This window comes from Mus caroli, unplaced genomic scaffold, assembly GCF_978045245.1.
Source record: "Mus caroli unplaced genomic scaffold, Mus_caroli_1 scaffold_14, whole genome shotgun sequence".
NCBI lineage: Eukaryota > Metazoa > Chordata > Mammalia > Rodentia > Muridae > Mus > Mus caroli.
Genome location: NW_028227269.1, coordinates 65,947,722 through 65,958,615, shown reverse-complemented (window position 1 = coordinate 65,958,615; position 10,894 = coordinate 65,947,722). Strand labels below are relative to the sequence as shown.

At 35.9% G+C, this 10,894-nt stretch overlaps 1 pseudogene; it reads left to right on the top strand.

The window, feature by feature from the left end:
• Positions 1-3,356: 3,356 nt before the first annotated feature.
• Positions 3,357-3,475, top strand: LOC115032893 (5S ribosomal RNA; annotated as a pseudogene).
• The last annotated feature ends 7,419 nt before the right edge of the window (positions 3,476-10,894 follow it).

Genomic DNA, 10,894 nt, shown 5'->3' with positions numbered 1-10,894 from the left:
TTCTGCAGTACTCTGATCTATAGCACATTTGACTAAGATGGATGTGCTTTTGTCTGTTTAACCAGTCATGATACAATATTTGGCAAATATTTTTATCATGTGCCATCTGTGAGGCAATAAGACTGTCCAGTAACACAGGAAATATCATTGTTTTGAATGGGTGTCTAATTGGGATTTAATCAGATAGAAACTTATATTAATTAAATGCCATCTGACTAATGAAATTTTGATGCCTAATAAGTATGTTAGAACGGGACATGATTCGTTCAAAATTAGTTGCATTGTATACTAGATGTAGATATTCTCATGCATACTTGCATACAAAGCTGGGAAATAGAGTCTTGATGCATTTAAATAGCATTAAAATAAATGTCAGGCTGCTACTAAAGAAATAGCAAGCATTGTGTGTGTAGAAAGCTTTCTGATATTTGGATCCTCTTGACCCTTCTTGCTCCTGTCATAAAGCAGAGTGTTGTTCTTGTCAACATCAGGCATAAATTTAGATGTCCCTACTTCTGCTGTGACAAATAGTTCGGTATATGCAAACCCAGAGCAGTGCTAACTACCAAAACAATTGTAAAATCACATGAGAGCAAACTCAAGCAGATGTTTTGAAAACAAAACAACTTGCTGAAATTTAGATTCTCTCCCTCAAGAAAAGTCACAGAACTGAATCAGCTGCATTCGCCAGCCTGCTCTCCATTCTTGAATTTCCTCTGCAAATCTGTTTTTATTTTCTTTCTGGCTATATGTTACCATGGTTCTCATTCCAGCTGAATTTCACAATAATGGAGTACTTGCCATCTCATCTTTATATTTTAGGGTATTTTATCCAGTCTCTCTGAAGCCTGAGCTAGCCTCAAACCATCTTGACCTTTACTAAAAAGACAAAAACCTAAAAGGGCAGGTGAGCATTGCCACATCCAGTTGTGCACTTCCTTTTGAGCAATGAGATTCCCTCTTCACTGAGAGATGCTTTCATACTTGAGACTATTACAAAAATCTGTTCCTAAGAGACGAAAGTTCTTATATTCTCTCATCACTTCACTCAATGAATGATTGCCTTCTCTTTCTATGCTGGTGGGGTTTGTTTTGTTGGTTTGTTCGTTTTTTCTTCAGAATAAGGAGAAATCAAAAGATGGGGGTCAAGGACTGCATGAACTCTAGACAAAATCCATTCTAGAGCATTTCTTGGAGTAGATCCAGCTCATTATTTTGCCAGAGAACTTTGTGCCTTTCAGACAGCACTAGGTAAAAGACATGCTTGAGGCTCTTAAGGCCTCTCATCTAATTCCTGTGCAACCTCAGACACCCAAACTGTTTTGTACTTGTTCATTATTATCTACAGTGACTAGCACAGTTCATAATTATAATTTAGATACACTCTTAGAACTCAATATTGTTACGAATATTTAAGAGTTAATTTGTTGTTCATTTGACTATGACAAATTAATATAACCTAGTTGTTAGACAAATTAGCCCATATGATATGAAGGTAACCTATTTCTAATCAATAATCCATTTATCATTAGCTATAATCGACTTGATATAATAACTAGATGGCTTGTATATTTTTTGTGCTTTTTGGATTGTTTCTGCTTGGTTTGGTGTCAGAAATGAATATCAAGTCATATATATCTGAGTCAAATATTGTACAACCCAGTCCGAATTCAATGCCTTTAAGCCTATTTGATGTTAACAGTTCTATATTTATTTTGAAAGTTAAACTAGCAAATTACTCACTCTGTAGTTCAGTTTTATTAAAATCTCTTTACTTACATATGGTCCTTTGGCTTTATGCTCTTCAATGTGTATGTGTGTGTGTATGTGTGTGTGTGTGCATGTGTATGTGTGTATGTCTGTGTATGCATCTGTATGTGAATATATGTTTATGTCTATGAATAATCTCATTTGACAATTTTTATCTATGCTTTCATATTTTCATAATATTTTAAAATTAGGAAATTTGTTTTTGTCCTTTGTTTCTTAATAATGTTAGAAAATAAATATGAGGTGCAAAGACTAAAGAAAATCCATCGTCATTGGCATGTATACATAGGAAATTATTATTCACTGTTCATTAAAATCAACAATAATCTTCCTATAGGAAAAATATTTCATAATCTTTGGAAGAAAAGTATATAAAAGCATTATTTAAATTGAAGAACTAATTTATAAATAAAAAATTAATTAAGATATATTCCATCAATTTGGGGATCAAAGACTCCAGTCTTAATATTGTACTCACATGGTGTCTTTTTGATGCTAGTGATATTGGAAAGCTCTTGTTCCTGGCACTGTGGCTTTCTAAGCAAAGTATCACATACTTTAGCTAACAAATTTCACCCTTGAATTCTTCTAAAACTTTGGGGAAATTCCATCTGCTCTCAAGGATTTACTTACATACAAATTTCATATTCTCCTGTGATTTTGTACTTTTCAAAGCTAATCCTTTACACTTGTTATTTTTATTTAAATCTGGTTTTGGACAAAACACTGAAGAACAAATTATGGTAAGTATTACAATTATAACATCCAAAAAATGATTAACCCTTTCAACACAAAGCACTTCAAGTTGATGACATATCAGTACTATGCTTTCTAATTTTGGAAAATATCAAATGATGATAAAGCATGCTTATAGATTTTAGAGGGGAAAATATTTCTTCAGGCAAGGATGTGCCCAATTACAAAATCACATAAATTCAAGACATTTACCTATACATTGTATATTATTAAAGTGCTAAATGGAATTTGTAGAAAATTTAATGTCATAAATATAAAAATCTAAGATCAAAAACTCAGGTGACAGCAGACGCTGGCAAGGATTTGGAGAAAGAGGAACATTCATCCATTGCTGGTAGAATTACAAGTTGGAACAACTACTCTGGCAAATCATTTTGGCAGTTCCTCAGAAAATTGGACATAGCCCTACCTGTTAACCCAACTATACCACTCCTGGGCATATACCCAGAAGATGTTCCAACATATAGTAAGAAAACATGCTCCACTATGTTCATAGCATCCTTATTTATAATAGCCAGAAGCTGGAAAGAACCCAGATGCCCCTCAACAGAGGAATGGATACATAAATTGTGGTACATTTACACAATGGAGTACTACTCAGATATTAAAAACAATGAATCCATGAAATTCTTAGGCAAATGGATGGACCTAGAAAATATCATCCTGAGTGAGGTAACCCAATCACAACACACATGGTATGTTCTCACTGATAAGTTGATATTAGCCCAGAAGCTGGGAATACCCAAGATACAATTCACAGACCACGTGAAGCTCAAGAAGAAGGAAGACCACAGTGTGGATACTTCGGTCCTTCTTAGAAAGGGGATCAAGTCTATGGCCATACCACCCTGAACGCACCCGATCTTGTCTGATCTCGGAATCTAAGCAGAGTCGGGCCTGGTTAGTACTTGGATGGGAGACCGCCTGGGAATACCAGGTGCTGTAGGAAGAAAGAAAGAAAGAAAGAAAGAAAGAAAGAAAGAAAGAAAGAAAGGAAGGAAGGAAGGAAGGAAGGAAGGAAGGAAGGAAGGAAGGAAGGAAGGAAGGAAGAAAGAAAGAAAGAAAGAAAGAAAGAAAGAAAGAAAGAAAGAAAGAAAGAAAGGGAATCAAAATACCCATGGGAGGAGATACAGAGACAAAGTTTGGAACATAAACTGAAGGAAAGGCCATCCAGAGACTATCCCACCTGGGGATTGATCCCATTTATAGTTCTCAAACCCAGACACTACTGTGGATGTCAACAAGTGCTTGCTGACAGGAGCCTGATAAAACTGTCTCCTGAGAGGCTCTGCCAGTGCCTGACAAATACAGAAGTGGATATACTCACAGCCATCATTTGGACTGGGCACGGGGTCTCCAATGGAGGAGCTAGAGAAAGGACTCAAGGAGCTGAAAGGGTTTGCAGCCCCATAGGAGGAACAACAGTCTGAACCAACTATTAGCCCCAGAGCTCCCAAGGATTAAACCACCAACCAAAGAGTACACAAGGAGGGACTCAAGGCTTCAGTGGTGTATATAACAGAGGATGGCCTTGTGGAACACTAAGGAGAGGCCCTCGGTGTTATGAAGGCTCAATGCCCCAGTGTAGTGGAATGCCAGGACAGGGAAGTGGGAGTGGGTGGGTTAGTGAGCAGAAGGGTAGGGGGTGAGATAGGGAGTTTTTCGGAGGGGAAATGAGGAAAGTGGATAAAATTTGAAATGTAAATAAAGAATGTATCTAATAGATAAGAATAAAAATTACATTAAATTAAATTTGAAGGTATATGCATATATGTATCATCTCTGTCTAACTAGTATTACATGTCCTTCACAGTCATTCACTATTTTATTACTTGGTGTGCCTGGTTTATATTGAATAAGATATAGTGAGAATGTTGGAAATAAGATAAAAATGCTAAGACCAGTATTTCTCAAACTGTGGGTCTCGACCCTAAGAGCTTGAATGACCCTTTAATAGGGATATCCTAAAATCATCACAAAACATTACAATTCATAGCAGTAGCCAAATTTCAGTTAAGAATTAGCAATGAAATAATTATTTTGCTTGGGGTTCACCACAACATGAAACCTTTTAAAGGAATACAGCATTAAGAAGGTTGAGAACTGCTAAATTAGACCAACCCAAATTGCTTGTGTGTTGGTATGCACTGTGAAAATGGGCTAAGACATGCAGCACTGGTAAACTAGAGGAAGCGTGCCATCCTGTCAGTACTTGTGCCTTTAGAAAAGAAGAGAAATTAGTGAGGCATGTGTGTTTCCTTCTCACTTTTCAATACATATAGGGACATTTATTTCATGTATCTTATCAACCCTATGTTCTAGGTTATCAAATTCACTGTGCATATTAGAGCCAGGCAAAACCAGGAAACTGACAGGTTGCCTCCAGGGAATATATTTTAGGTTATGTCAGTCCTTGAAATGTTTCACAAAAGTCTGTCACACAAAGCCCAGTTAGATTATTCAAGTCATCAGCTATGAAATTAGTGTGTTTAGTTTAAAGTGTCCTGTTTCCTTAAGAGGCTTTCTCCTTTCCACAAGGCTATTTCTAAAGTAAGATCACACCTCAAGATCTAAAGCAATTGGCTAGGTCAAACCAATGTAACCAAGGTATCAGAGGTAAGATTGTTAATCAAATATTAAATAAGAATGTGTTTGTGTCATGTTCTTCTTCCTCTTGAATTTTCCTTCTCACTAAAGCAAAAAACAGCTCAGTCTGTCAAAGGCAAAACTCTATAAATATCATCTTATACATTCTGATGCTTTGTTTATATACAAGTACATTTAGATAACTTCTATATGTATGCATTTAATTACAATTAGTTCTGTAGATCTCTTTTAATTAAATAGTGACTATACCTTTTTCTGTCTCTACTATTAGTGGCTTGCTCTATTTCTTTCTTGAAGTTCTGCCATAGAATAAGTTTTCCACTTACAATAAAATTTAGGTTATTTTCAAAAGTCTGGCTAGTGATGTTTTAAGTTAGCCGACTACTAATTGAAAATCTAATGCATTTGATTAATCATTACGACATTTTGAATAATATGAAAGTTTCTGAATACATTTCATGAAGATTCCTATGTTAAGCCTTAGTCTCAGAGCTTCAGGCTTGCATCTTTCGTCTTCTCCAAACCCCACAATGTTACCTACTTCATGTGGCAGCAAACTATTTGCTCTCCTATGACACTGTGGCATGATAGGTTAGTGAAAAAGAGAGCAAAGATGGTCAAAGAAAGGCCAAACTTCAGAAGCTTTCTGATGTGCCCTGGTGCTGTATCCTTACACAATTTACCTGGTCACAGGTCTTCACTGGTGGATATTCTGCTGTATATTTTTGTAATATGCTCGATTTAAAAACAATAGTTACAGAGTGCCAATCTTGGGAAAAGCTTCAGATATATTTTTAAAACGTCACAACCAAGTATGGTAATATATGTTGGTTCCTATCTGCATCCCAATACTCTGAGGATGAAGAAAAAGAGATAATAATTCAAGGCCAACTGTCTTAATTAGGGTTTCTTTTGCTGTAAAGAGACACCATGGTCATGCCAAATTTTATAAAAGAAAACGTTTAACTGGGACTGGCTTATGGTTTCAGAGGTTTAGTTGATTATCACCATACTGTGAACCACGCTAGCATGTAGGCAGACATGGTGCTGGAGGGGTAGCTGGGAATCTACATTCGGTTGGGCAGGCAGCAGGAAGATAGAAGCAGACAGTATGCTTGGCTTGTTCATCTGAGACTCAAAGCCCAACCTCTAGTGACACATCTCCTCCAACAAAGCCATGACTACTCCAACAGGGCCACACCTTCTATTAGCACTGCTCACTCTAGGCCCATGAAGACCATTTTTATTGAAAACCACTATACCATCCTTGGTGATCTAGTGAGGTCAAGGTCAGCTTGGGTTCCTTAAGAGACATTCTTAAATAAATAAATAAATAAATCTAACAAAAGATGAAGAGAATTAAAACAGCAACTCATATTATCATAAAAGGAACTGCTCTTTTACTATCAAATAGATCAAGACTTATGCACGGTTTGACTGGATCTGCTGGAGCATCTTAGGTATTTAACACTTCAGTTTTTTTAATATGTTACAGATTTTTAGCCCCTATCAGGTAAGGGGCTCACTAAGGTTGTCTGTCATTCTATATTCCTTCTCTTTTCTCTGGGAATTATTTTCTTCACTGTGTCGAGGATTTAATTTTTTGAAATCCCAGTTTTTCACTTCTGTTCTCATTTAGTGAGTCTTCGGAGGCCTCCTCACAGAGTCTGTCTGACATATTCCTCTAATGGAGATTCACATTTTATTATGCCTACGTATAAAACAAACATATGAAAGGCAATCACTTTTTAAAAGAAAATACCTCAGTTTAAAGAGAGGCAACTAGATCTTTTTCATTACAGTTATAGCTTTGCTTAAACTCTCTTCATCTTCTGCGAAGGTGACAGAGCTACACCTCTGTTAGAGAAACCACCTAAAATCCAGGAATCCTACATTCCACTCCTTAGGAACGTTTAAGCTTCATATCATTGTATTCTGATTCTATAATTTGGCTCTGCTTCTCAGTGTGTGTGAAACTACACAACTTCCCAACTGTGAATAACAAGTTAACTAATTCCTCAAAGAGAATACAACTTTAAATATTTAACTTTTAAGGGAAGTATGTATTGTCCTTCTTCTAAAGGAAAGTTACCTCATTTATTCTCACTACTATAAAAGTTATCTGTCTTCAAAATATGAAGATATTACCAATGGCTGCCATAGGTTTTTCTGTAGGACCTTGTCTGTCACTCGAGTAGGAAGAAACTTTCCCTATGTGGGAGATATAGAAATTATATTACTTGTGACCAAAAGAATATGTATTCACAATAGATCATAAAATATTGAGGATTTTAATAGAATTTACCTATACCCATGTAATATATTTACCTGTTCAGTATATTTAAGAGTAAATTTACCAATACATATAGGTATATGTATAATACAATTTATATCTATATCTATCTATCTACCTATCTATCTATCTATAGATAGATAGACATAGATATATACAACTTTCATATTTTGGTTTCTATTAATGCCCTTTATACTTACATTTTACTCTACTTATATTTTAGTAGATGCATGTTGTAAGCAAAACCAAAATTTTCAGTTCCTTTTTTTATGTTTTTGAGAGAGTATTTTTAAAGATCAGTTTAAATATGCCCCAATGGTAAAACCAAACATTTACTTCATGCCAAGTTCTCTCCTTGATCATCCCTGTTTTGTTTTTGTTTTTGTTTTTTACTTCATCAAAAGTGCAAAGAGAACAACAATTCTAATAATTTTTCTGAGTTCCTCAATTCAACCAGCACATTATTTCTGTCCTTGATTGAAATGTCCTTGAAATGGGCTATAAGAACATGACAAATTGCTTTCTAAACTTTTTGTATCAAAGTCTGATCCAAAGGAAAAACAATGCTCTAATCACAAGAAACAGATTTTTCACAGGCACTCAGTAAGCAAACACCAACTCCCTGTCTTTCCAGAATTCAATAACTAGAAAATAGAATCCCTGATTTTAGAGAAACTATGGAGATAAAGAAGCCTCTGCTAACCCTGTAAGGGTGGAGGAGCTGAGGCTTTCCTTTGGTTTTTCTGTTTGTTTTTTTTTTCCACAGATATCTTTCTTTGTCCATACGCAGACTATTAGACTTGAAAAAAAAGGACTTGTTTCTGTCAATATTGTATCACAGAGAAAGTAATGTACCCTGCTAAGTGATGAATAGGAAACTATTTTAATATGAACATTGGAGCCAAAGTCCTAAGGTGTCAGCTAGAATTTTAAGAGACTATTTTTTTTTCTTTTCAGACTACAGATGATTCCAGCAGTTACAATGAAATACAATATATTGATCATAAATTTTGGAGTGTGGAAGGAACATCAAAAAAACTGAAGCCCTTTCATATCTTTTGTTGTGCAAGTAGATCAGTCCCAAATACAGTGCCATGTGTGGTAGGGATCATCATGGTAACGATACCTGCAGCTGTAGCAGCACCTGGGGCTATTAATTATATGTGCACTATATGTGTGCATAAACATGTCAATATCTATGTACACAAATTATCCTTTTATATATCAAATTACTTTTTTCCTTAAGCAGTTTCAGCTGCCACTATGAAGAAGAGTAAACTACAGATTAAAATATCAAAGTTATACTAAGTTTCTCAGGCTAATATCCACTCAATAAATACCTAAATGTGAAAAACATAAAGATATAAAGCCGTAAGTCTTGACCCTAATTCATTGCAGCTTCAACTCCAAAATCTGACATTTTACTTTTTTTTACAATTTTCATAAAGATTGCTCTTTCCTACATATTAAATTTTTCTCATCCTAGTTCTAACTGAATTATTAATTTCCCCAGACATTTTCCTGGAATGAGTCCAACTCTTTCTGCAGCCTGACTTTCCTTTAGCAGTTGTTGGGCCTGATGGCCCTGTTGATCCTCACATAAGGGGAAAGCTGCCATTTCACATCATCTCCCATGTTTGTAACTATGACACTATCTTTAGAGTTAAGGAAAGGACCAGCAGTCCCTGGGGTCTGTCCTAGCATTTTGTATATGATGAGGAGACATTTGTGAGAATAAGGTCAAGCTAGCCATTAAGTACAAAGTACTTCTTCCAGAAGTGCAATTTAATAAAACCAAGCAACAATTATGAAATATAGAATACATTCAAGAAAAAGCACAACCATACTTCTTAGTGGTTTTGAATTAGAAAATACAAGAAGCTCCTACAAAAATAAAACAAAGAAACAAAGTCCCACAACTTTGTTATGATTATATGTACAGCCCAAACTTGATGTGACAAAATACATAAACCTCTAGACATGAAGATGATTAACCTGCAGGAAAAATAGATGTGATTTCAGAGTGTTCCAAACGAAATATATCAGCACCTTGGTCTTAGGTGTGTCAATATCATGATCTTTATTGGTGGGATCTACTGTTAGGTCATTACAGTTCTGACATGGGTTTTATAGCTTCTTAATTGCTAAGTTACCTCTTTCTATATTCCTTTGATTCTATCACCACCTACCATGAGGTATTTTCCAGAGTTGGACCAATGTTGGCCTCAAGCCAACAAGTTCCAGAACTGCAATCTTAATGCAAATGTTTTAGAAATTATACATTGAATTGTAGAGATGACTTGGCATTTAATTGCATTTTCTGCTCTTCCAGAGGACCAGAATTAAATTTGGCACCCATGTGTATATCATAACCACTTGTATCTCCAGGTCTAGGAGATACAACACCCTCTTCTAGCTTCTGAGGACACTGAAGGTACATAATACATAGTTATACATGCAAGCAAAACACTGATACACATAAAACACAATTAAATAAAATTCTATGATAAAGTTTAGTACTCTAAAATGAGGTTGTAATTATAATTACATCTGATGATATAAAGGTACCATTGGAAGAATTAATGGGTTTGAATGATTTGGGATGAGCTTGCTGGATTAGAACACTTGATCTGTATGCATAAAACATGTGAAAAACTGCCTAGTTATTTATGCATGCCTATAACTTCATCAATGAAAGACAGAGAGAGGACAGATTCCTAGCTAGCCAGCCTAGCCCAAATATCTAGTATCTGTTTCATTGAGAGACTCTTTTCCAAAGCAGCAAGATCAACATCCATAGAGGGAGGCACTGGATGTCCTTCTCTAGCCACTGCATATATCAATGGCCATACCCACTCACATACTGATGTAGATGCACCATTCACAACACACACACACACACACACACACACACACACACACACACACACACACACACAAAGAAGAGGATTGCTTTATCTTGCATCAATGGGAGGGGAGGCCCTTGGTCCTGTGAAGGTTCAATGATCCAGCAAAGGGGAATGCTAGAGTGGTGAGGCTGGAGTGGATGGATGGAAATGGGAACACCCTCATAGAAGCAAGGGCAGGGAAATTGAATAGGGGGTTTGCAGAGGAGAAACTGGGAAGGGGGTTAACATCTGAAATGTAAATACATAAAATAACCAATAAAAACAAACAAATAAATAAATGAAAAAAGTAAACATAAATAAATAAACAAATAAAGTAGAAAGAGAGTGGGTAAAGGAGTCTGTTCTTTTCATTAAGAACATGATAAAGAGGTGTCCTGAGATCTTTTCAAAAGTCTCCTTCTGGGTTTCCTCAGCCATCACCTGCTAAGAGCTTCCAGAAAATAATAATTGAGGGCCATATTCCATGTACTTTCATAGACTGCTGCCCAAAGCCATTTAATAATTCCATTTTTCCAGCAGCTAAATGCTCCATGGTCTTATACTAAAGCTACAGCTGAAA